This window comes from Castor canadensis, chromosome X (assembly GCF_047511655.1).
Source record: "Castor canadensis chromosome X, mCasCan1.hap1v2, whole genome shotgun sequence".
Taxonomy (NCBI): domain Eukaryota; kingdom Metazoa; phylum Chordata; class Mammalia; order Rodentia; family Castoridae; genus Castor; species Castor canadensis.
The window spans coordinates 47,796,577-47,822,107 of NC_133405.1; the positions used below are offsets into that span (position 1 = coordinate 47,796,577).

A 25,531-nucleotide genomic window follows, 5' to 3' on the forward strand; every position below is an offset into this window, starting at 1 on the left:
TACATCTTTTTTTGAAGTTTTATGGCTCTACGTTTTGTAATTATGTCTATGATCCATTTTGATTTAATTTTTTAAATAAATCTCCTTTGTCTTGCATATGGCTATCCAATTGTTTCAGCACCATTTGTCTTTATGGGAGTGACACACATTCTTGATTATGGCAGTTTTATTATGTGTCTTGGAATCAGCTAAATTGAGTCCTCCAACTTTGTTCTTTCCAAAGTTAATTTGTCTAATCTTGATTATCTGTATTTCCACAGAAATTTTAGAATCAACTTGTCAATTTCTAGAAAAATATTTGTTGAGATTTTGATTCGAATTGCATTGAATTTATAGTTCAGTTAGGGAGAATTGGCATCTGAATAATACTGAGATTTTGGCTCAAAAATGTGACATGTTTTTCCATTTATTTAAACTTAACTTCTGTCAGGAGTGTTTTTTTAAAAATTTTTTGCTGCACAAGTCATTTATATCATTGGTTAGATTTATAAATATTTCATATTTTGTGCCATTGTAAGTTGGCATACATTTTTCAAAGTTTAAATTTTCAAAATGTTCATGGCTAGTATATAGAAATTTAGATGCTTTTCATATGTTGATCATGTATCCTAAAAACTTGCCAAGCTTATTATTTCAAGTATTGTTTGGGGGAAATTGGATTTTCTATATAGATAAGCAAAACAGGTAGTTTTAATTCTGCCTTTCCAATATTGATGACTTTTATTTCCTCTTCTCTCTCTTTTTCCTCCTTCTTCCCCTGCTCTTCCTCCTCCACTTCCCCCTTCTTTTTACTCATTTGGCTGACTACAATCTTCAGTTCAACATTGAACATAAATGGTGAAAGTGAATATCATTGCAATGTTCTTGATATTAGAGGAAAAGGGTTTAGTCTTTTACCATTAAGTATGATGTTAGCTGTAGGCTTTCATAAATACTCTATCAGTTTACAATCATCTTTTTAATTTAGAAAGTAATGTTGTGTAATATTTCTCACAGAATGGTAAATTAGGTATTCTGAAATACTTTCTTGTGCCATAAACCAAGTTTCTGGATAAATGGTATCAAATTTCCTTATAAATATTTATGTATTTGTCAGAGTTCTCCAGAGAGACACCGAAAAGGAAACACCTTTTAAATATGAAGATATGCTAGAGTAATTAGCTCATATGATTATGGTGCTAAGAAGCTCCATGACAGGCCATCTGAAAACTTGAGTTCTGGAATATTTGCTGATAACATGGTTCAACCCAAGTCTGAAAGCCTCAGAATGAGGGAAGCCACTAGTATAATTTTCATTCTAAAGTCAAAGGCCTAGGAATGGAAGTGTGTGTGTTTGTATGCATGTGAGTGTGTGTAGGGGTTGGCAGAAGCCTTGAAATTCAAAGGCCAGAGAGTCTGGAGTTCTGATGTCTAATGGTAGGAGAAGTATGTCCGAGCTCCATGAAAGAGAGGAAATCTATTTATCTACTTTTATTTGTTCTTTCTGGGCTCCCACCAATTGGATGGTGTTCACCCACATAGAAGGTAGAACTTCCCTATTCAGTCCACTGACTCCAGAACCAGTCTCCTCTGAAAACACCTTCACAGATGTACCTAGAAATAATGCTTCACCAGTTCCCTAGGTATTCTTAAACCGGTTAAGTTGACACCTTAAAAAAACCATCCCAATACAACCGAACTTGCAAGAAATGAAAGGAAACACTCAGGAGCTAAAGACATAGTGGCAAGGGAACAACAATAACAAAATGATCAAGAAACTTGGGATCATATGCCCGTCCTGAAAACCTTATAGTCTTGAATTCTGACAGCTGACATCTTTGAGTGCTCTACTTCAGTCTCCTTTAAAAGCTCAAATATTGATCTTTGTTAGGGCTGTCTCCTAGGCTCTTTTTTTCCCTCAATCCCTGGGTGATCTCATCTATTGCTATTTCTGGTATCACCTCTATACTGATGACATGCAAATCTACATGTATCATGTTTTTTTACTGAGCTCCTGTTTCTCATATAAAGCTTTATTTTTGCTGTGGTGGGGATTAAACTCAGGTATTTGTGCATGTTAGGCAAGTGCTCTAGCACAGAGCTATAGTCACAGACCTTCCTATCCAACTCTCCCACGGATACCATCTTGACTTTAATATACTACAACATCTTCAAACTCATGTTTCTTCTGCTTGCATCTGTTTCTCCTTCTACATTCACTACCTTAGTTATTGACATCATAATTTGGGAGTCATTCATGATTCTCTTTATTTTCATATCTCACTGAGACATTAGTTAAATCTTTTTAAGTGTCTCATGAACTTATTTCTTCATTTACATATTCATTGCCACTATCTTTGTTCAAGTAGCTATTTTCATCTGAATTACTGCAATAACCTCCTTACCGGTTCTCTCAAACCAGTCATCTCTCAACTCTATCTTCTATAGTGTGACAAGGGTCAAAAGTTATACATTGGGCCAGGCATGGTAGCACATGACTGTAATCCCAGCTACTTGGGGGGTGGAGGTAGTAGGATCCTGCGTTTGAGCCCAAACGCTCATTTCATAAGCAACAACAAAAAACCTGGAGGTATAGCTAAAGTGATAAAACACTTGCCTACTAAACACATTGATATCATTTCCCACTGGACATACAATAAAGCTTAATCCCTTCAATCTGTCATATAATGTGTTGCATTGTCTGAGCCCTAACTCTATTTCCAGCTTTATGTCTCCATTCCATGGCCTATCCCTCATTTATCTTGAAAACACACTGTTTCTAGAAGCCTCTATTTTCTTTCCTTCATTTGTGCATTTATTATGTTTTTCCCTCTGCTCACTTCTCTCTTATTTCATGTGACTAAATGAATTCTGCTCATGCTTCAGGACTTGAATCAAATATTACCTACATTTCTGTCATTGTTTCTCTAGTCTAGTGAGGTTCTATGTGTAAATACTTTTATATTTCTATAGCAGTTATCCTACTGAATTGCAATAGACTGCTTATTTGACTTTCCTTATTGCCTGGGGATTTCATGAAACAAAGAAAGAGTCCTTAACATGATAGTAAAATTTATAAAGTAATATTTTGAATTAATTTGTTGGTCAGTTGACTATTTTAAGTACAAATATTGTGATGGGGAAGGAATAAAGCATTGTTTGTTCAATAATATTTTATTGAGCATTTACTACTGCTTTATGTGCTGACAAAGTAGAAATGACTAAGATGCAGACTTTGTTTTCAAAGAGCTAAAAGTCCAGTAGGAAGGGGTTCCTGGCAGGGAAAGTCTAAATTCAGTAAGAGAAGCAAAAAGGGCTTGACAAATACTGATGATTTGTAAATGGAACAAAAGAAGGAGAACAGTGTTTTTTCAACTTTTAACCCACTCTTTTTCTAAAAATATTTCCTGATTAAATGAATTTGGAAAGAAATTGCCACTTAAAAGAAGTCACTACCAGGAAGCCAAAAGCAATTTTCAATAAAATGTATTAACTTCTTTAAGATTCATTACCAGAAAGTCAAGGGTTGAAGCAGGGGAGCCTAGAGAATGGGAAAAGAGGGAGAAGGACAAAGAAGAGAAAGTAAAAATCAGTAGGATATGATATTTATCATCATTTAATTCTAAAAACATGGTTTTTGGTCTTTGATACTATTCTTTCAATTTTCTGATGAGCAACTAGGGACAGTATGATTTCTCTGAAAGAGTGCAGTTTGAGAATGCTTGCTGTGAGTTAAACAGTACTTAGTCTGCACTTTTACATAGCTCTTTCAAGGTCCCCACCTCTGAACCTCAATCTGATTATATTTATAGCCATATTATGTTTTGTAAGAAATTTTATTTCTCATGATCCTGCCTCTGACTTATACCTTCAAGCCTTTGTTGTCTTGAAATTACATTGGGAGGCAATTTTCTTTTTCTTCTTGGCTGTATTATTTAACTTCTTAACCAAGTTAAACCAATATTGGCAAACTCAAAATTGCACTTTTATCCTCCTTGTGAAGGATTAATCCACTAAAAACCAAGACTGGTATTCACATAGATGTAGTGACTGAGTTCCTGTCAATGTAAAATTAAAAGTATTGAATTTGCTCTTCTTTTCAGCTTAATCATGATTAAAGTCATAGTAGATATGTGCTAAACATAAATAAACTTTGCTGGACACTGGTGGCTCATGCCTGTAATCTTAACTACTCAGGAGGCAGAGGTCAGGGATCATGGTTCAAAGCCAGACCCTACCTTGAAAAAACACATCACAAAAATGGGCTAGTGGAGTGGCTCAAGGTGTAGGCTCTGAGTTCATGAAGGTTGTGCTATATGTAGACTTAAAGCCCTGAGGATTTACTGTGTCATGGGAAAGATGATTAGAATGTCTTTCAAAGGCATAAGAAAATCTTAGAATGCCTTTCCGTACTCAAGGACAGCCTTATTTATTGTCTTTTGTCTATAATTTATACCTGCCAGCTTCAAATAGCCTGATGCAAAACGTAGGCTGCATCTGAGAAGAACCAAAATATATTCTATTTTAGAACAATGATAGAGTTACTTGTTACCGTTGCTCTTATGGACTCACTGACTTTCTGAATTCTGAATCCTACCTGCTGGCCAGCTTGGACCTGTTTGCTCTTACTTATATTTCTTTTGCTTTTATTTTCTTTCTTTGTGTTTTCTTTTCTGAGATGGGGTCACCCTTTGTTGTACAGGCTGGTCTCAATTCCTGGGGCCGAAGCAATCCTTCTGCCTCACCTCCTAAGTAGCTGGGACTACAGGCTCTCACGACCTCTTCTGGCTTATATTTCTTAACTCCCTCAGTCTTTATTCTTGTTTTGGCTGGAACTGGGGTTTGTCATAGTTTTGTGTACAGCTAGGCTTCCAGCATTAAGATCTTCCTGGTAACTCTGTCCCATTGCTGACCATTCCTTCGTATGGCACTTTCTCTAGGCATAGGTGGAAAGTAAAATGAAATTGCCTGCCAGAGTACGCCTGGCAATGCCCTTGCAATTTAAGATATACTCTATGAGCAGACCTGTGTATGGACCTACTCCTCTGTATCATTCCTTGACTGGCTTGCCTTGTTCTTACTATGACCTCTAGTTTTTAGGCTTTCCAAATATCTTTCTGTCCCATTTCTGACAAAATTGAGCTTCTTAATGTAATGACTTCCACCTCAGTTATTTACTCCTAGTTCTCTATTATTTTCTGCATCTTCTAAGAGGGAGATGAGCTCTATATGACTGAGATGACATACAAACTCTGTATCTGAGGAACCAGTCTGTATTACAGTATAGTTATTAAGAGTATGGGTTCTGAAATAAGATCTCTTGGGTTTGATTCCCAGCTCTACACCTTAATAGATGGTATGAATTAGAGCAAGTTATTTAATCTCTGTGTCTCTCACTTCCTATATGTAAAATGTGGATAACTGTATACCATATATGATAGCTGAAAGATTAAGTGATAAAAAGTTATGTAAGAGTCTAAGCACAGTACCTGTCAAATGATAAGTGCACAGTAATTGTTAGATATCAATAGTATTATTAGCTCAATTTACCAAAAAGTTCACTCTAACACTTCCATACACTGAATGGAATGAATTGACCAACTTCTTGTATTCCAAGTGAAATCAATTAGATGATGAGGTGTGAGCCCATGCAAATTACTGTGCCCTAGAATCAGAGGACCTTAACACAACTTGTTAACTAGCTAACACTAGTTGTTTTAATTTGGGGTAGGAATAGGCATCAAAGTCATTCCCCTGGAAGTGCCTTTGCTCCAAATATGTACAAAACAGTCTGGTAACCTCAGAACTGGATAAATGAAAGCAAATCAGTCATAATAATTCATGAAGGTTGTGCTATATGTAGACTTAAAGCCCTGAGGATTTACTGTGTCATGGGAAAGATGATTAGATGAAAGCCTCCATGGAAATTCTTATATTTACTGCTCTGAGAAGAGAGACTTTACATTGGCCTTGTATCTCTGAGGCCCCTGAAGGTTTTGTGGATGCCAGGTTATAGGACTGCATCCTATGGTCCACTTACACCTTAGTGACGATGGGAGAGATTGAGAATCTTCACTTCTGAACCCATTACTCTCAAAGTATTTGATGTGTTTCTTTCAGATATATATATTTTTTTTGTGCTGCTGGGGATATAACTTAGGGCTTTGCGCATGCTAAGAAGAGCTATACCCCAGGCCCCCAACTGTTTTGTTTGTATTTTGTTTTTGAGATAGCATCTCACTAATTTTGCCCAGGTTGACTTTGAACTTGTGATCTTCCTGCTCCTGCCTTCCAATAAACTGGGATTATAGGCATGTACCACCATGCCTAGCCCTCTTTTCTTTCTCACAGATGCCTTCCTGCAATAAACCTCTTGGATTTTGATATCTCTCATTCAGTATCTGCTTTCTGGGGGACCCAAATTATACAATCACCTACTTGTAACTATGTTTCAGAGGGAGTCAACATATTTGTGCCTTTCACATTTATCTTCATTCCATTTATACACATATAACTATATCACTAAGTATTTGTAAGAAAATCTGTCACTAGGTTTTCATACAAAAATAATGAAACACTGTTATTCCATACTGATCAAAGTATTCAATTTGCTATTACAAATGGGCAAGGCCTTCCATTCATCCCAGAATTATTCAAACATTTTAGATAGGCCAGATGATTCACAAAATAAAAAACTCTGGTGCTTATGTTCAAGTTTGGGTGAATGAAGGCAATATATGGATAGTAGCATTTTTCCTGAGACATAGAGTCATTCCATACATTGCTACGCTCTTTGTGCTATGCAATTCTCTGGCTATTTGCAATAAAATCCCAAGAGATTTCATGAACCAGCTCATCGTTATCTGTCAGGGTCCTACCTTAGTCTTTTACATTACAATTAGATGAACATAACTAGCAGCTGCAAACTGTACTACAATATTTCTAGAATGGCCAACTAAATGTGAAATAAGAAAAATTTAAATATTAAAATTCAAAGAAATAGGATAAGAGGGTGAATATGGTACAAAAAATGTGTACTTATATGTGTAAATGAAAAATGATACCTGTTGTAACTATTCTAGGAATTGGGGGAGAGGGGATAAAGGAGAGAGATGCAAGGTATGAATTCAAGTACAATATATTTGATATATTGTAAGAACTTTTGTAAATGCCACAATGTACCCCTACTTAGCACAGCAATAAAGGAAAAACAAAAACAAAAAACCCCAAACAAACAAAAAAATGAAATGTGAAATTGACTCTCCAAAGTGGAATCTCAGAGTCATATAATTTCATCTATTGAGCTTCATCTGAGTTCCCAAATAGCATCTTCAATTACCAATGGGACCCTCCTACATGTATGAAGCGTCCAAAATTTCTTTGCCATCCTTAACATTTTTCCATATTGTTCCATGTCAATAAATCATTCCTTGCAGTGTAATTTTAAAAGGTCTCCCAATTCAGAAAAAAAAGGTAGTGATGGGACTTCTCAAAAACCCTGGATACTCACGCCTTTTATAGCTAGTATGTGGTGACCTTATTCCTGAAATCCTTATGACAAGAAAGGACATTGGAATATTAACTTATACAGTTTCTACTTACTTCAGTGACTTTTATCTACACTACGACCCTTTCCAATCCCCGCCAAAATCAGTCACCCATATTTTTAGGGGAAGTTGTCAGATGTAACCAGTGAACAAAGGTGTCAAGAACTTGGCTGTTGAGTTTTTCAAAGGTCATAAATTTAGGAGTTAGACAGAATATTTAGCGTTTATAATCTAGTTTTCTTTTCTTCTCTTGCCCCAGAGGGTAAGGAAAAGAGGAGAGACCACAAAGAAAGGAATTGGGTTAGAAGGGAGAAACCATCAAATTTCACTGGAAATAATCAGTGGCTCATGCCAAGCGGTCATGCTTTAAGGAGTCCATTGCTCAAGTGTCCAACAGGACCAATACCTGCCTACAACCATTCATCAGCTGAGGTGCCTCATAAATTACAGGACAGCTGGGCAAAGTTGACTGAGAAATAATTGCCATGAGATCTCCCATAGAATCAAGGTTCTGGTGAAAAACTCTTTGCTACATGGTTTGTTCTTAATCTCAACTGGCCATTTCTATAGAGGCAAATGCTATCAAGCGATTCATTGAAATTATTATGTCAAGGTTAGAAATTCTCAAATTGTTGTGCTCTTTCTATTATTAGTAGTGAATCCTGATGAAATAGCATGAAGTCATCTGAAACAGAATGCTTTAGCCATTCAAATGAGGTTTTGAAAAGGGCTATACCTTACTTCCTTTTAAAATTGTAATAACTTCCAAATTTCTATCACTAACTTTCACTTCCTAATTTTATATGACATTTATTATTGGGGTCCCAATGGAAACATGGCTCTCTCAAAGTGTATAATTTGATGGTTTAATAAAAAGACTATTTACTGAGGTATGGGCAAGGCTTAGGGAGGCAAGCAAGGTTCCTGGGGCTGTTAACTGATGGAGACTTTACTTTGTCTAGCTCTGAAGGAATAAGCAGAGAAAACAGTTACTAGAACCTAAAGAGAGATGGTAGCCATATGGAGAAGGCTGTCAGACAGGAGTTGGGACAATCAGAGAGGCACCAGCAATCCTGATAAACTAGCAGGAAAGTAGCCAGGGAAATAAATAATATACACCTCACTCTCCTCTAATTCCTTCCTCTGATCTCCTGGATGTGCCTCCTATTGGCTGGAACCAACTTGAAAGCAACTGAGTGCCATGGAACAGTTGAGTGATTCCTGTTTCCTTCCATGTTTCTCTATGCTTGAAAGCTAAGATGGAGCAGAAATAAGCCCAGGTGCTCTGTTTTGTACCAAGGTTCTTTCCTGCCTTGGTTTCTCCCTTGCTTGATCTATCCTGTACCTGCAGAGAAAGTAAATTTCCAAATATGTCACTTACCTACTCAGCAACCTTCAATCATTTCTCAATTCATTACAGTTTTAATTTTGCCAACTAGCATTCAGGAGTGGCTTAATATTGCCTCACTTCCTTTACAGCTTTATACCTGCCTATTTCTACAGCTCAAGTATCTGAAAAACTGGGTTACTTGTTGGATTTCAAACATACTCCATATATCACACCCATGCCAATCCCTCTGTCTGAAAGCTTTCTCCCATTGCAATGAGAAAGTAGTTCCCACCAATGACTCCACATAATACTTGGCTTTGTAATGTGTCAAGTTGGTTAAGCCAAACTACAATTTCCCAGAATTCCATTTTCTGTAGGTTAAAGTGAGTCACAAGAGAGATTTTTGTGGAAATAGGGCAGAACAGAAACATCAATCATGTTGTAGTTCATAAACTTTGTTACTTATTTCCAGGCTCATGTCCTTGTAAGACAGCAGTCACACCTGCAACTATTCTACTTTCTTCTGGATCCTTTTTAAACTTCTGTAACTTCTGGAGTAGAATGGGTATTAGTTCAATGACAAAGGACTCAACTGCTCCAAGATACCCAATCAAGGTCATATGCTGTAAGAAAGGAAATAGGGTTCAGTTCATCCTTTTGAGCTCTAGCTCACTGTGGATCTTGTTCTAGCTTTTTCCCAACTTAAGTTCATGTTCCTTTCCCTACTTACTGCTTGACTTGTGGACCATAATGTCCAGTATTAGACAGACCACAGCTTTATAGAGTCTGTTGAACTAGTTCCCACAATTGTCAAATCTCTAACAAATCCCATGCATTAAAAACTCTGTTCTTGATTCTCTAATTGAACTCGAATGTGAGCTTCTTGAGGGCAGATACAATGCTTTGATAAATTTCACAAGTTATAAAATGATTTCCCATTCATCATTTCAATGAATTCTTGCTATCAGGGCCACCACATAGTAATAAATTTATCAGTATTCATTTCATTATCCTAGCATTCAAATTCCATGGACTCTTCTGCAGAGTTGAACAATGTGGCAGCTTTCATCACCACAGTCATTTGAAGTAGACTGCACAAAGATTGTTATCCTCACTGGTGTGACATAGAAGAGGTCACTTCATCTGAATAAATCAGTATGTTTTGTCTGCACCCAAACTCACATTCAGGCCTAACTCCTCAGTGTGGTAGTTTTCTGAAATGGGGTCTTTAAGCAGTGAATAAGTAGCTGGGCATGATGGCACATACTTGTAATCCTGATTCTAGTGAGGCTGAGATAAAGATATTCAATTTGAGGCCAGCCTGAGCTACATAATAAGTTCAAATCCAGCCTGGGCAACTTAGTGTGACCCTGTCTCAAAAAACAAACAAAAACCAAAACAAAAAAGAGAGAATTAAGTCATTAAGAGGGACTGATGCCTTTCTCATGGGACTGGGTGGAAGTGAGTGTGATTTTTGCTCTTGTAAGGATGGATTACTTCTTCTTAGAGCCACTCCCACATGTTTGGCTCCTTCTGCATGGGACATTTCTCCTTCTGCCTCTCTTCCGTGAGTTGAGCAACTTGTGGTAATCACCAAAAGCCAAGCAGATGCCAGCACTATGTTTTCAGACCTCCAGAACTGTGAGTTGAATATACCTCTTTTCTTTATAAACCTCTCAGTCTCAAGTATTCTGTTACAGCAAAGAGAATAGAAGATAAGGGATCTGATCCTTTATTTTTGATCTCTTAGGATAAAGCAAGTAGGAGACAATAATGTCTGCCTTACTAAAGGAAATACCATACTATGATGAATTGACATCTGTCTTTTCATTATAAGAGCATACTTGGAACAAAATGGTGAAAGCCACCCTAAGTGAGGATACATGATGCAGTGGCATATGATTCATACTTTTCATTCTTCTTGCCTTGTTTTATACCCCATTGGTTCCCTACAAATGGCAATCTATTTCATGTATACAGAAGAGAGCATGGCATGTATGTAAAGTATATAATATAATAAAATGAAAACCTTTATATCTATCACCAAGCTTGAGAACTAATATGTTGCCAATGTCTTAGAAGCTCACCTGTGCCCTTCCTGACTCACCATTCCATTCCTTTCAGAGAGAATCATTATTCTGAATTTTGTTATGATTTACTTATTTTCTTTATTTGTTCACTGAGCAGGTATCTTCCTTTAACAAAGTTATATTTTTGCACATTTGGGGGCTTTATATACATATAAACATAATTTTTGCTTCTTACTCTGCCCTCAAACTTTGTGAGATTTGTGGATATTGATATGTAGCTGTAGTAATCACTTATTACTGTGTAGAGTTATCTCTCATGCAACAATCTTATATCAATCCATTTTGCTATTGCTGGATATGTGTGTTGTTTCCATTTTTATGCTTTTACAAATTTTGAGGCTCTGAACCTTCTTATGCATATCCTTGATGCCATGTATAAGTTTCTTTAGAGCTGTGGTTCTCAACTAGAGTGATTTATCCCTGCAGGGGACAGTTAGTAATGTCAGGAAGCATTTTGGTTGTAATAATTTGGGATGTCATACTGGCATTTAATGGGTAGAGGCTATGGATGCTGATAAACTTCCTAATATTCAGTAGATAGCCCCTCCACAACTAAAAATTATCTGGTCTAAAATGTCAATAGTGATGAGTTACGCAAACATGGATTCAGACTCTGCCTAGACATGAAGTTTTTGTGCATGTCCAAGTTCAACTTTTCCAGGTAATGCTGATTATATATCAAAGTGGTTTTACCAGTTTACACTCCCACCAGAAAAAAATGAGATTTTGACTTGCTCCACATTCTTACCAACTCTTGGTATCATTGTCCTCATGACTATTTGCTCACATTTTTGCCACTGTCCTACCTTCATCTCTTTTCCCACAGATTCATTCCTCATATTATTGCAAAATTAGTCTTCCCAAAACTCAACTCTTGTCATGGCAAATTTCTCTTGAGGAATTTTTTGGCTATGCTACACATAAAATAAACCTGGCAATTGAGACCCACACAAAACAGGTCCTCTATCTCTGTGCACCTAGTAATACCAACTTCTTAGGCTATCCACAAATAAGCTCTGCTCTTTCTCAGCTGTTTGTATTATCTTTATTGTTAAAGAATCATTCTTCCTTATGGCTCATTTGTTCATTCATTTAAGTACCCATGCATTCATTTAATTAGTAATTATTTACTTTACTAAACACCTATTATGTGCCAGACATTACTGTGAATTCTAGAGATTCAGCAGTAAATAGGACAACCAAGAAAGAGATCTGATTGCTCCTGTCTTGTCCCCCTCACTAAACAAGTGCCCTTCCCATAAGTACAGGAATTCTTAGTTACTGAAATCTAATGTTTTTCAGCTTCCAATTCTGGCCACCAGTCATCAAGTGTAGTCCTTCACATAGGCTTTTGATGTGGGTTTCCAAAGGGGCTGGAACTGGAGAGATTGACTTTTTCTTGCCTATACTGACAAGGTTGAGCTTGGCTGGCTAATATCCATGCAGGTTCTCCTTTTGCATTGTTTCCTAGGGGTCTGGCTTCCTTCTGTTGCAGTTCTATCTTGTCTGTTCTTGATGGCTATCAGGCAGATGTGAAAGAAGGTATGGTAAGGAAGCATGACAGGAGCCATATGCACCATATATCATGGCCTTGGTTTTGGAACCAAGACCAAGTGGAGCTGGCTAAAAGACATTTGGATTCCAGCCTGAGTTATGTCTGAACTAAGAGTAGGAGGCAGGAATAAACTTCCCATTGCTGCTTCTTCTTTTGGATGTCTTTGTACCCTATAAGAAAAGGAACTTCTTTCTCTAACTTCCTGGTTAGAGGGTCAGAGTGAAAAAAGCATGTAAAGATTTTCAGCTGCTGCAGTTTTGTTTCCCTATTTTATGTTCTGAGTCCATGTACAGCAAAAGCAATAATGAGGGGTGACTGCCCTTTTCTGCAACACCTTTTTTCTGACACTTAAGCTTTATAGAGCTCCTAGTAAGCATTATTGAAGGTTTGCTAGGGCTAACAACTTTGTATTTCAGTTAGGCTAGGCTTTGAGGCACTTCACAGTGTGGCTAAGCAAAGTTAATGACTTTGATGCTGTTTTGTCTATACACTATTCAGTGTTATACTCTAAATCTCAGGGAGTTCACTTGTTTAGGTCCCAAACTGAACAGGTCTCAATAGAGGACCTGGCTATGAATCCATGCAACTATGGCCACCTTATTTTTGACAAAAATGCCTAAATCATATGATGGAGAAAAGACAGAATCTTTAACAAATGTTGCTGGGAAAAGTTTTTATCTGCCTGCAGAAAACTGAATCTAGATCCATGCCTGTCATCCTGTACTAGTATCAACTTAAAGTGGATTAAGCATCTTAATATCAGACCTGAAACCTTGAGGTTAGTATAGAAAAGAGCAGGTAATACACTGTAAGCAATAGGTATAGGCAAGGACTTCCTCAATAGAACTCCAGCATCTCAGCAACTATGAGAAAGGATTGACAAATGGGACTATATGAAATTAAAAAGCTTCCGTACAACAAAAGAAATGGTCTCTAAATTGAAGATGCCACCCACAGAATGGTAGAAAATCTTTGCTAGCTATACATCAGACAAGGGACTGATAACCAGAATATACAGGGAACTAAAAACCTAAATTCCCCCAAAATCAATGAACCAATAAAGAAGTTGGCAAGTGAACTAAACAGAATTTTTTCAAAGGAAGAAATTCAAATGGCAAAAAAACACATGAAAAAATGCTCACCATCCCTGACCATAAAGGAAATGCAAATTAAAACCACACTAAGATTCCACCTCACCCTTTTTAGAATTGCTACCATTAAGAACACCACCAACAACAAATGTTTGTGAGGATGTGGGGAAAAAGCAACTCTCATACTGGTGGAAATGTAAGCTAGTACAATTACTTTGGAAAACAATATGGCAGCTTCTTAAAAAACTAAACATAGATCTGCCATATGATCCAGCAATCCCACTCCTAGGGATATAACCAAATGAATGTGACTCAGGTTATTACAAAGGCACACCCATGTTTATTGCAGCAGTATTCACAATAACCAAGCTATGGAAACAGTCAAGATGACCCACTACTGAAGAATGGATTAAGCAAATGTGGTATTTATACACAATGGAATTTTACTTAGCCACAAAGAAGAATGAAATTTTGTCATTCACAAGTAAATGGAAGGAACTAGAGAACATCATCTTAAGAGAAGTTAGTCAGGCTAAGAAAGCCAAAAATCTCATGCTCTCTGTCATATGCAGATTATAGACCTAAAACAAATGCAGAAATATTATTGGACATGGCTCACACACTAAGGAGAGACCACGCACAGGAGGAATAGGGAAAGGGAAGGAAACCTAAAACTTGAATGTGGTTGATATGTATAGAAGCAAATATAGTAATCTTAAACTGGCAGAGGACACTATGGGAAGGGACTAGGAAGTAGTGAAGAGGACTGGTAGAGATGAACCAATATGGGTTGTAATATACATGTGCATGGTAACAACACTAGGAATCTCTCTGTATAGCTATCTTTATCTGAAACTAGCAAAAATGCTAGGTTCTCCTTATTATCTTTTATGTTTTCTCTTCAACAAAGTCTGAGAACAAGAGGGTGGAACAGGTTCTGCCTGGAAGGGGGAAGGGAGGTGGCACAAATAATGTATATAAATGTAAGTAAATGTAAAAACAATAAAATAAAGCAAAAAATTTAAAAACCAAACTGAACAGGTCTCTTTAAAATTCGTAATTTTTTCCAACTTATACTTACAAAAGGTTTTTTCAGATTAAATTCAAATTTGTTTCTTGCTCTCTGATTTAAGGATTCATTTTAAGGCAATCTTTTGCTAGGCTGTGTCTAGCTTGTTCTCTGGGCAACATTTTCAGCAATCTAGTTAACTCACAGATAATTTGAAAAGACGAATAAAAGGCTTTAAAACTGCATTTAGTTCTGTTTTGTTCTAAACAAATTATCTAAATGTTGGAAAACAACTTTATTACTTTTCTGAGGTATCATTAGGACCATGTTGAAGTCCAAGAGAGGTAAGAAATGTATTTCTTAACTCAACTAAAATTTATTAAGAGGGTACTGTGTGCCCGGACTTGATATTGTAACTACCAAGGCAAAGAAAAAGACCTGGTCTCTGACCTCAAAGTTGCTCAAGTCTAGTGGTTAGCAAAAAGTCTAGTGATAACTAAACTCTATTGGATAGCAAAGAAAACACCACACTTAAGTTTGGTAGTACAAAATAAGAACACAAAACTATGAGTTAAATTGAAATTTGAAAGGCAAGGAGTTATTAGAGAAATAGTGACATGGAAGTGAGATTGCAAGATGGAAGGAGGAGTAGGTTCAAAGAAACTCATAGGAGGAATAAAAGAGTATTTGGGGTGGTATTGCCAATGTTTCAGTGTGACTGAAGCAAAGGATTTCATGAGGCAGAGTGGTGGAAGTTGAGAGTAAAGAGGCAGGCCAAAGACCAGCAACTTAGTATGGTATAGAGAAGTTCTCTGGAAACAAGAAAATCAAATTTTTGTTTGGTTTATGTAGATGTTGGGATCATCCTGAGGATAGTAGGGTGGAGCAATACAGAGTGTGGCCAGTGGATAACTATGGTCAGTGGGTGATAGTGTGGTGAATTCATAGAAGGTGGCATTGCAAGATGGGATATACATCAAGATGGAAGGGGTTATTTACAAGGAAAAGAAAGAATGGTGTACCAGCAAAATGAGAATGAGGAAAACCCATATATCTTCTGGTCCTAAGTGAAAAGACAGTTTCCATTAAAGAGGACTTCAGGGTGAGCTATGCCCTCAGTCAATAGCCAGGTTGCAGTTAAGATCTGAAGATGAAGGGAAAGTCAATGATGTTGATGTGGAGAGGTTTCTGAGTTTCTTATTCTATTCCTTTGATGTATTTATCTGTACTTATGCTAGAAAATCACTATTTTAATTACTACAGCCTCATAATGACACTTAACACTTGATAGGGGAAATCCTCCTCCTACTTTTTTTTAGAAGTATATTGACTATTGGTCCTTTCACTTTCCATAGAAATTTTAGAGTTAGATCGACAAATTTGACAAAATAGGACTTGTTATAATTTTATTTCAATTGTATTGAATTACCAATAAATTGCAGGAGTATTAACATACTTACAATATTTAACCTTTCAACTTGTGCACATGGCATATCCTTATTTATTTCAGTAATTTTTGTGACATCCAATAAAATTATATCATTTTGTTTATAGAGATCTTGCACATTTTGTATTAGATTTATTTTTAGGTACTTCATATTTTGGTACCACTATAAAACTTAGTTTTAATTTCATTTTCTAGAGAATGTTGTTTTTTTCTAACTTCTTGGGAAGAATAATTAATTTTCAGGCTTTATTCTCTTTCCTCTGTTTTCTACTTTACTTACAGCTCACAAATTTTTTTATTTGGTATTTCATTTCAAATTGTTTTCAACCTTCCTTATTAGTCTTTCCTTTATCCATGAACTCTTTTAACTTGACTTTATTTCCAAAATACCAGAATTTTTCAAGTTAGGATTTTGTTGTTGGTTTCTAGCTTAATTCCACTAAGGTCAGAGAACATGATCTGTCTTGTTGCAACTTGCTGACTAGACGTGATACCACAAATTTATGTAAATACTACATATGCATTTAGAAAAATTGTGCTTTCCATTTTCTTGGCACACACACACACACACACACGCACACACACACAACATCTCCATTAGGACAAGTTTGTTAATCATTTTATTCAAATCTACTATATATATATAGGGTTCCTTTCTGCTTATTCTTTAGTTGCTGTAAGAGATACTTATCATAGGTCCTTGATTACCTGCTTCTTTTTGGCTGTTTCCAACTTCTGTAAATGAAAATTTAAATTGTGACCTGATCATGACCTAGAAGTCATTTATGCCACATCTCTCCATTCTTATACCCAAAAAGTTTACCATTTATTAATTTGAAGTGGAAGTCCAATTTATCTAATTTTTTCTTTTGCTGCCAGTGTCATTAGTGTCATATCCAAGAAAATATGGTCAAATAAAATGATGTGAAACTCTTCCCTTACGTTTTCTTCTAAGAGTTTTACATTTTTAGTTCTTGGATTTTCATCTTTGACCCACTTTGAATTAATTTTCATATATGATGCAATGTAAGAAGAATTTGATTTTGAGATTTTACAGTTGCTTTGATTATTAGTAAGTGATAATTCCCCGAAAAGATGTTACAACTGAGGCAGTGGATGGAGTTTACAGGCAGATTTTGACTTAGACTGCACTATAATCAAGGGGACATCAGAGTCAGATTTAAAACCTTGAATCTCAACTCTGCAACTCTGGTTCTTATTGAGCCTACACTGTGAATAATAGAGTCCATAGGCCCAATTAGGTTATTTTGGGAACAACTGGCTTAAAGGCACGTGCACATGCCATCTGAGGTACTATGAGGGGTGATGCATAGTACGATCTCAGATTTGAGAGTACATTGCCTGTTGTGCTTTCTGCTGCTGCCATATTTGGCATTGTGCCTCAGCTATACATGATTTTCCAATAACCAAATAAGCCCATGAACTGACTGCATGTTTATTTTATTCCTTGACCCAGTCAACTGGAGCCTCACTTACCAATCTCTCATAGTTTTATAATAATCGACTCTTATTTTGGGAGAAGACTTTAGAAGTTGGTTCAATGAGAGTGTTTCTTGATTATCTAAGTCTTTATGTGTGGCTTACAATATCCTTTTCCATTTGTCTTCCAAGTTCATCTCCATGATTTTTCTCTCCACTGTGCCTCTTCACACCACTAAAAGAAAGTTCAACCTTTCTTCCTGACCTACACTTTTTTTTGCTGTTTTATTTTTTTATTATTCATATGTGCATACAACGCTTGGGTCATTTCTCCCCCCTGCCCCCACCTCCTCCCTTACCACCCACTCTGCCCCCTCCCTCTCCCACCCACTCCCTTGATACCCAGCAGAAACTATTTTGCCCTTATCTCTAATTTTGTTGAAGAGAGAGTATAAGCAATAATAGGAAGGAACAAGGGTTTTTGCTAGTTGAGATAAGGATAGCTATACAGGGAGTTGACTCACATTAATTTCCTGTGCATGTGTGTTACCTTCTAGGTTAATTCTTTTTGATCTAACCTTTTCTCTAGTTCCTGATCCCCTTCTCCTATTGGCCTCAGTTGCTTTAAAGTATCTGCTTTAGTTTCTCTGCATTGAGGGCAACAAATGCTATCTAGTTTTTTGGGTGTCTTACCTATCCTCATACCTCCCTTGTGTGCTCTTGCTTTATCATGTTATCAAAGTCCAATCCCCTTGTTGTGTTTGCCCTTGATCTAATGTCCGCATATGAGGGAGAACATATGATTTTTGGTCTTTTGGGCCAGGCTAACCTCACTCAGAATGATGTTCTCCAATTCCATCCATTTACCAGTGAATGATAACATTTCGTTCTTCTTCATGGCTGCATAAAATTCCATTGTGTATAGATACCACATTTTCTTAATCCATTCGTCAGTAGTGGGGCATCTTGGCTGTTTCCATAACTTGGCTATTGTGAATAGTGCTGTAATAAACATGGGTGTGCAGGTGCCTCTGGAGTAACCTGTCTGACCTACACTTTTTGAATAGAATCCTAATTCATTTCCCTCCTCTGGTGTTCAGTCCCTCTTTAATCCTTTGTGCATCTAAGTCATTTACCTTTATATCTCTTCTCTACTCTTCCTGTCATGCACCCTTGGATCCAGCCTAATGAAGTTGTAGGCCTTTCACTGACTGACTCTCTGTTACACATATTCAGTAATCCTTCTGCAAGATCTCATCCTTCTTTTTAAAGCCAAGACTGTGTACCTTGTCCCAAAGCCACCTGTGAGGGCTCTAACCTTGCACTCAGATCACATGATTAACTTTCATTAGAATTCTGTGTGCTTATGTCCCATTTCCCTTCAATGTCTAAAAGTTTCATTTCTTTCCTCATTAGCTGAATTGTCTCCATATTCTTTCTCATTTTTATTTATTATTATTATTTTTTGATAGCAAAAAGTAAAATGATTTCTATTTGCAGGTGATAAAATCCTAATACAGAAAAGCTCATAAAATCCACTGAAATATAAAAATACAATGTTATAAATGACCCAAGCAAAGTTGCACAATATTATATTACTTATGTGGGAAAATTAGCGATCTTTCTTTGAGAATACAAAAGATGATTCAAATTCATGTTATACTGCAAAAGTCCCCAAATAACCATGAAATGTTGAAAAGGATAGGGTCTATCCAGAATACATAATATTTCTCATTTTTAAGGCAAACTATTTTTGTCCACTATGATTTACCCCGAGTCCCTATCCACTTTTAACAAATAAAAAAACACAACCAGGTTGTGTGTGGGTTCTTACTAATAAGTAATCTTAACACCTGAAATATGAAAACACAAATTACAGGAGTCATTTTAAGCACTGGCAATGTAGAAATCTGAGTGAAAAAATGAGGCTATAATTGATTAATTCCACGGAATGTTACTGAGGTGTTTTTAATTAATCAAAAAAGGAGACACAGTTGCTCCCCTGGCATCCCCTTCTTTCTTTCTTTCTTTTTTTAAAGTCAAATCCAGGTGAAGACTGCTTACACTATTTACCTGATTCATTTCTTAGCTTCTGAGTTTGGCTAACTTAAGCTTGTTCTTGGTGTTATGAGGTTTTTAAGGAATGAACAGTTCTCTAGCTTTCTCTTCAGAATGTGGTAATATTTCATCTAGTTAATCCCTTGAATTTATAGAGTGGGGTAGTTTAGAAACCAGAAGTAAGTACAGAATTTATATGGACAGATTCCATTTTCACAAAACAAGATGACAGGAGCCCTCAACAGCTCCTTCAGACAGCTCTCATGTGCCTGATGTTGTTCATAAGAATATTGATCATTATAGTGAATTGATTCCCCTATATTCTTTTCTCCCACATGGAGCATATTGGGTTGAGGTGGAAGCATCAAAATGCCTTAGTGGACAAATAGCCACCAAGGCTATGTTTGTTAATCCTATCCTGACTAAAGTGAGGCAAAGGACACTAGGAGCATGGTGCACAAATATTGAAGGATATGACATAAATGTATTCCAGAAGCTATCACATCCAGGAAAGCTTTGCTGTGAATCTACATATTCTATTTAGGAATCAGCCGTGGAAATGAAATCATAGTGGCCCTTCTTGGTTCCATTAAATGCAAACTTGTTAAAAGAGCTTCTTCCACTGAAATGCATTACTATGCCACTGTTTATGCAGAGCTTCACTTTGTGTTTATTAAAATAAATAGAAATTATTGTTCCAGCTTTGAGGATCATGTCTGGAACTTAATTTGAAAAATGCACTCTCTATAGCAGCTCACTGGTCAGAAAATGCTCACTCTACAGATGACTTAAGATAATTTAATCTTCAAAGCAGCTCTATAAGGCAGATATTATTATTTTCCCTTTTCAGCCAGAAGGGAAGAAGCTATAGTGGAGATCAGAAGTTAGATCCACACTATTTGGATTCCAATCCCAGGTCTGCCATTCACAAATTTCCTAACTTCCCTCTACCTCAGTTTCCTCATCTCCAGAGAGAGATAATGATATGGCTTTCTTATATGTTAAAATTTATTAATATGTATAAAAACCTAAAAATTTGTCAAGCACACAGACAATGCTCAAAAAATTGAAGATCTTTTCCTTCTTCTGAGGTTAAGTGACAATTTTCTGGCCACTCAGTAGCTCAGTGGGAAGGGAAAATATGACTCACTGGTGCAGGCTGGCCTTATTCCATAGTTCCTAAAATGAGCTGCATGACTGGTTGGGGGCAGGGACAGCACAGGTATATTGAAGGGTTGGAGAATGAAATCCAGAGATAATAGGTGCCAGAGATGTATTCCAAATATGTCTGCTCCAATTGGAACATTCTGGAGTCCAGGAAATGATAATGGACTTTTTCTTTACAGAGCAGGCACCTCCAGGAAGTTTTGAACCTGAAGGAATGGATAAACTACTAAGCTCAATTAATCACAATGACCTTTTAGACTACTATTTTATAATTTTAATTTAGAACTAGCAATTTACAAAACAACTTATTATAGTTTTGTCTTGGAAGATATGTAGCACAGTCACTGGCTAACCTAGTAACAGAATAAAAAGTTCTGAGTCACATGGAACCACCTCTCCACTCTACTTGTAATTTCTTATTGGACTTAGTGTATAATTGTCCTCTCTCAATTAAATGTTTAAATATATGATTTTGTTAAAGTCTCTTAATCCACCTTGAACTAACTAATCCCTTTATTTTTTTTTCTTTTTGCAGCACTGGGGCTTGAACTCAGGTCCTCAAGCTTGCTAGGCAGGTGCTTTTACTACTTGAGCTAGTTTGCCATCCCCTCACCTTTACTTTTGGGTCACATTCTTGGGTAGTTTTTATAGCAGTAGCAACAACATTCATCCCTTCCTGTTATAGCAGCTTTGTTTCATATATTCATGTAGACACTGGCTAGCTTACAGTATAGCCCAAGACAAAATGCAGAATATCTTTAGGCTTCTAATTTGATAAAATTAGGGATTTTGCACTTGGGATAAATGCACTTGGAGCAATTACTCCTATGGAAAGCAAATGAGAAATTTAATTGAACATAATATGTGTTGGCTTGAACAAGACCCAGTTCCACGCCTCTTGCTTGGAGTTGGATTCTAGTCCCTGACCACAATGCACGATGAAGGATCTAGCCCAATACAGCAACACTAGCAATAAGCCAAGAGTCATAAGCAATCACCAGGCTCTGAGCAGGCCGACTTGAGGTGATCCAGTGTTCCTCCATCAAGTTTTATAAACAATATGTATTGACATCACACCATTTGCCGGGCATATTGCCATGAACAGCTAGACACATGTTCTGCCTCTACAGATGTGATAATTTAGTAGAACTGCAGACAATGAAATATAGTGTGGTGCTGTGATATATACAAGAGGGGCTCCAAACCAGGCTTGATGGTTTGCAGAGAAAATTTGGTTCCTCAGTAGGACTGAAAGTAAGTGTTCAATGATCACACTTTTATACCCTGATGCAATCTATAAGCAAGTCCTACTTTCAGAGTAAAATATAAACCCAACTACTTTCAACACCTTTGCATTTTTCTCTCTGGCCCAGGTCACCATTATTCCTGAGTTGAAGTATAAAATAGACTCCTAATTGTCCTCATTTCTAGTTTTTGTTTCTGTGGCAAATATCATAGATTAGCTTATTTGACTCCATTTCAACTCAAGTTATCACATGCCTCACTATATGATAGAAGCTGGAAAGCTAGACTGCATTTTCTGAACTCCCGCCTTATGGTCTAGATTCCACATATGATTTGTCTTTTGACAAGTGGACAAATTTGCATAATATTTTGATGGTCAAATAAGGAACAGTCCATAATTCTTCTGTGATATTTGGTTTTTGCTAGGGAGAATTTTTTGGAAGCTTTTGCTTCTTCTGTAGTAGCAATAATAAAGGCCTTAGGGTATAGTTCCCAGATTTGTGGCTACCAAAAGGCAAATCTTGAAACATCTACTTTGCTTATATAGATGGAAGATGAGGCAGTGTGGTCTTACAGATAAAATTTGTAATGATCTCAACAGAAGCTGTGTGGTCAGGGAGATAGCTCTTGGAGTCATGCCTCACTCTCTCCTGCCCTGAGTATACCAGGGCTGTGGTGATGGTTGAGGAAATAGTTTTGGAAATTCAACCTAGAGTCAATTAGGCCATTTCAACACATTCGTAAATACCCAATTCCTTCTTTGTATTTATTCATTGAAGTGGTTTCTGTGATAAGTAATAGAACTCTACATTCTATGGTCTATACTGAAAACAAAAGAAGTTTTTTAAAACTGGAAACTGTATCCTATATCCTACTGTATCTTCTTGATCAAAACATTCCCATGCCACTTATGATAAATGTCAAGATCATAATTTCCTTCCAATCTACCTTGAATCACTTCACTGAAGCTCTACTTGCCCTTTGCTGTTCCTCAAATACACCAAGGACCCATCCTGCATCAGGGCCTGGTATTTAAGTCATTCCCTATACCTAGAATAATCCTCATTTAGATAGGTTCATGACTCACCTTTTAATTCCAGTCATTGGAATTCTTATAGGGATGTGGACAACAGAAACAATGCTAATGACGTTTCAGATGGACATAAAGATTTTATCTGAAACTGAACTATAGGACACTCATATTGCACTGGGGCAAAGGATTTGGATATATTTTATCTATTCTCTGAGACTTTTGGGGAGATTGAGCTTATAGATGGTGATCTAATTTATGTGCCAGAGGAAATTTCAAGGCAGAAAGCACTCAGACATTGGCATAAGTATTACTGGCTACTTTTAGCCAGGTTTACAGTAGGAATCAAGAGAAAGAGGAGCAGAATGGATAGATTTAGAAAACTTTCAGTTTGGCAAACAAAGAAACTCATATGAAGATGTGGCTGAAGAGATGATGCTGTAGTTTCTAGTACTGTTAAGAAGAAACTAAGTGTTCAAGCCAGGCACTTCAAGGCTGAGGCAAGAGGATTGGGTCACATAGTGAGGCATTGTGACAAACAAATCCACAAAAAATCTTAAGCCAAGTGCTTTGCACTGGACAATAAGAAAAAATACCTTGAAGGCATCTCAAAACTTGGCAAAACTTCACATATTGTAGGCTCAAAGGTATAAAAGTGATAAATTGATTCAAAGACTTTCAGGACAGTGTCTTTGGAGAAGAAAATCTTGGGACATCTTGCTTGCCTAGAACCACATAGCGAACCATTGCTGGCAAAGCACTCAGAGGCTGTTATGGTTCAAGTGGGCCCAAGCATAGCTCAGGCTGTCAGCAAGCCTTGGCATTGTTCACATGATGCAGGCATGTAATATGTAAAAGTTAGGGAGTCAAAGAGGCTTCCATTGAGAATTCACAGGAAAGCCTAGGAAGCCAGGCAGTGTGTGGCAGTGTTAGAGTCCTTACAAGCAACCCCTGACAGCTGTGAGAGTGAGGCTGAAGCTGCAATGGAGACCCCAGAAAGAAGATATGTGCAATGCTTATGAGAAAAGCCTGAAACAGCATGAAAAACATGCCCAGGGAAGGCCATGTGGGCTGCAACCAGCATGGCCTTAGGGCTGGGGCTATCCAAGCTCTTTGAAGTGCACATCACATCATCATGTCTCCCAGATGATGGGTATGGACCTATAGGATCTAATGTTTGCCCTTCTAGGATTTGTCCTTGCTTCGGTGCAATTCCTCATTATTTTCTTGTTTCTCCCTTTTAGAATGGGAGTGTTTACCCTATGCCATTGTGTGTTGGAAGCGTGTAACTTGTTCTTTAGATTTTTATAGGGGCTCACAACTGAGTATGAGTTGAGTTTCAGAGGAGACTTTTAAATTGGACATTTCAGCAATGCTGGTATGGTTAAGAGTGTGGCTGGGAATTGGTGGCTCACTCCTGTAATCCTAGCCACTCAGGAGTCAGGCCAGCCCAGGCAAATAGTTTGTGAGATCTGATCTCAAAAACATCCAACACACACACACGAAAAGGATTGGCAGTGTGGCTCAACTGGGAGAACACCTTTTTAGCAAGTGTGAGGCCCTGAGTTCAAACCTCAGGACTGCCAAAAAAAAAAAGAATGTGGTAGCTCTTGGAGATGGGATAAATACCCCTTTTTGCTGTGACATAGACATAAATCTTTGGGGACAAGGAGTGGAATGCTATAGTTTGGATCTTGAGTGTCCCCTGATGTCCTGTGTGTTAAAGTCTTGGTTGCCAGCCTGTGGTACTGTTGGAATATGGTGGAACCTCAGGAGATGGGGCCTATTGGAAGGAAGTTAATTCTTTGTGGCTGAATAAAATTCCATTGTGTATAAATACCACATTTTCTTAATCCATTCATCAATAGTAGGGCATCTTGGCTGCTTCCATAGCTTAGCTATTGTGAATAATGCTGCAATAAACATTGTAGTGCAAGTGCCTTTATTGTATTTTGACTTACATTCCTTTGGATATATTCCTAAGAGTAGAATTGCTGGATCATATGGCAGGTCTAGTTTTAGTTTTTTGAAGAGCCTCCATACTGTTTTCCATAGTGTTTGTACTAATCTATAGTCTCACCAGCAGTGTATAAGGGTTCCTTTTTCCCCACATCCACACCAATATTTGCTGTTGTTTGTGTTCTTGATGATAGTCAGTCTAACAAGAATGAAGTAGAATCTTAAAGTGATTTTGATTTGCTTTTCCTTTGTGTCCAGGGATATTGAGGGACTTCTTCCTTTGAAAAAGCTCTGTTCAGTTCACTTGAGCATTTTTTCATTGGATCATTGATTTTTGGGGGGTTTAGTTGTTTTGAGCTCCCTGTATATTCTGGTTACCAATCCCTTGTCAGATGTATAGCTGGCAAAGATTTTCTCCCATTCTGTGGGCTGCCTCTTCAATTTGGTGACCATTTCTTTAATTGTGCTGAAGGTTTTTAATTTCATGTAGTCCCATTTGTCAGTCCTTTCTCTTAGTTGCTGAGCCATTTGAATTCTATTTAGGAAGTCATTACATATGCTTATTAATTCCAATGTCTTCCCTG

The 25,531-nt window shown here is 37.2% G+C and overlaps 1 long non-coding RNA gene across 1 annotated transcript in view; it reads left to right on the forward strand.

Moving 5' to 3' along the window:
- Positions 1–10,430: 10,430 nt before the first annotated feature.
- Positions 10,431–25,531, forward strand: part of LOC141419693 (uncharacterized) — a 136,175-nt gene continuing 121,074 nt past the window's right edge. Inside the window, exon 1 of the long non-coding RNA XR_012444312.1 lies at positions 10,431–10,497. This is a non-coding gene — a long non-coding RNA (uncharacterized lncRNA). The remainder of the gene's footprint in view (positions 10,498–25,531) is intronic.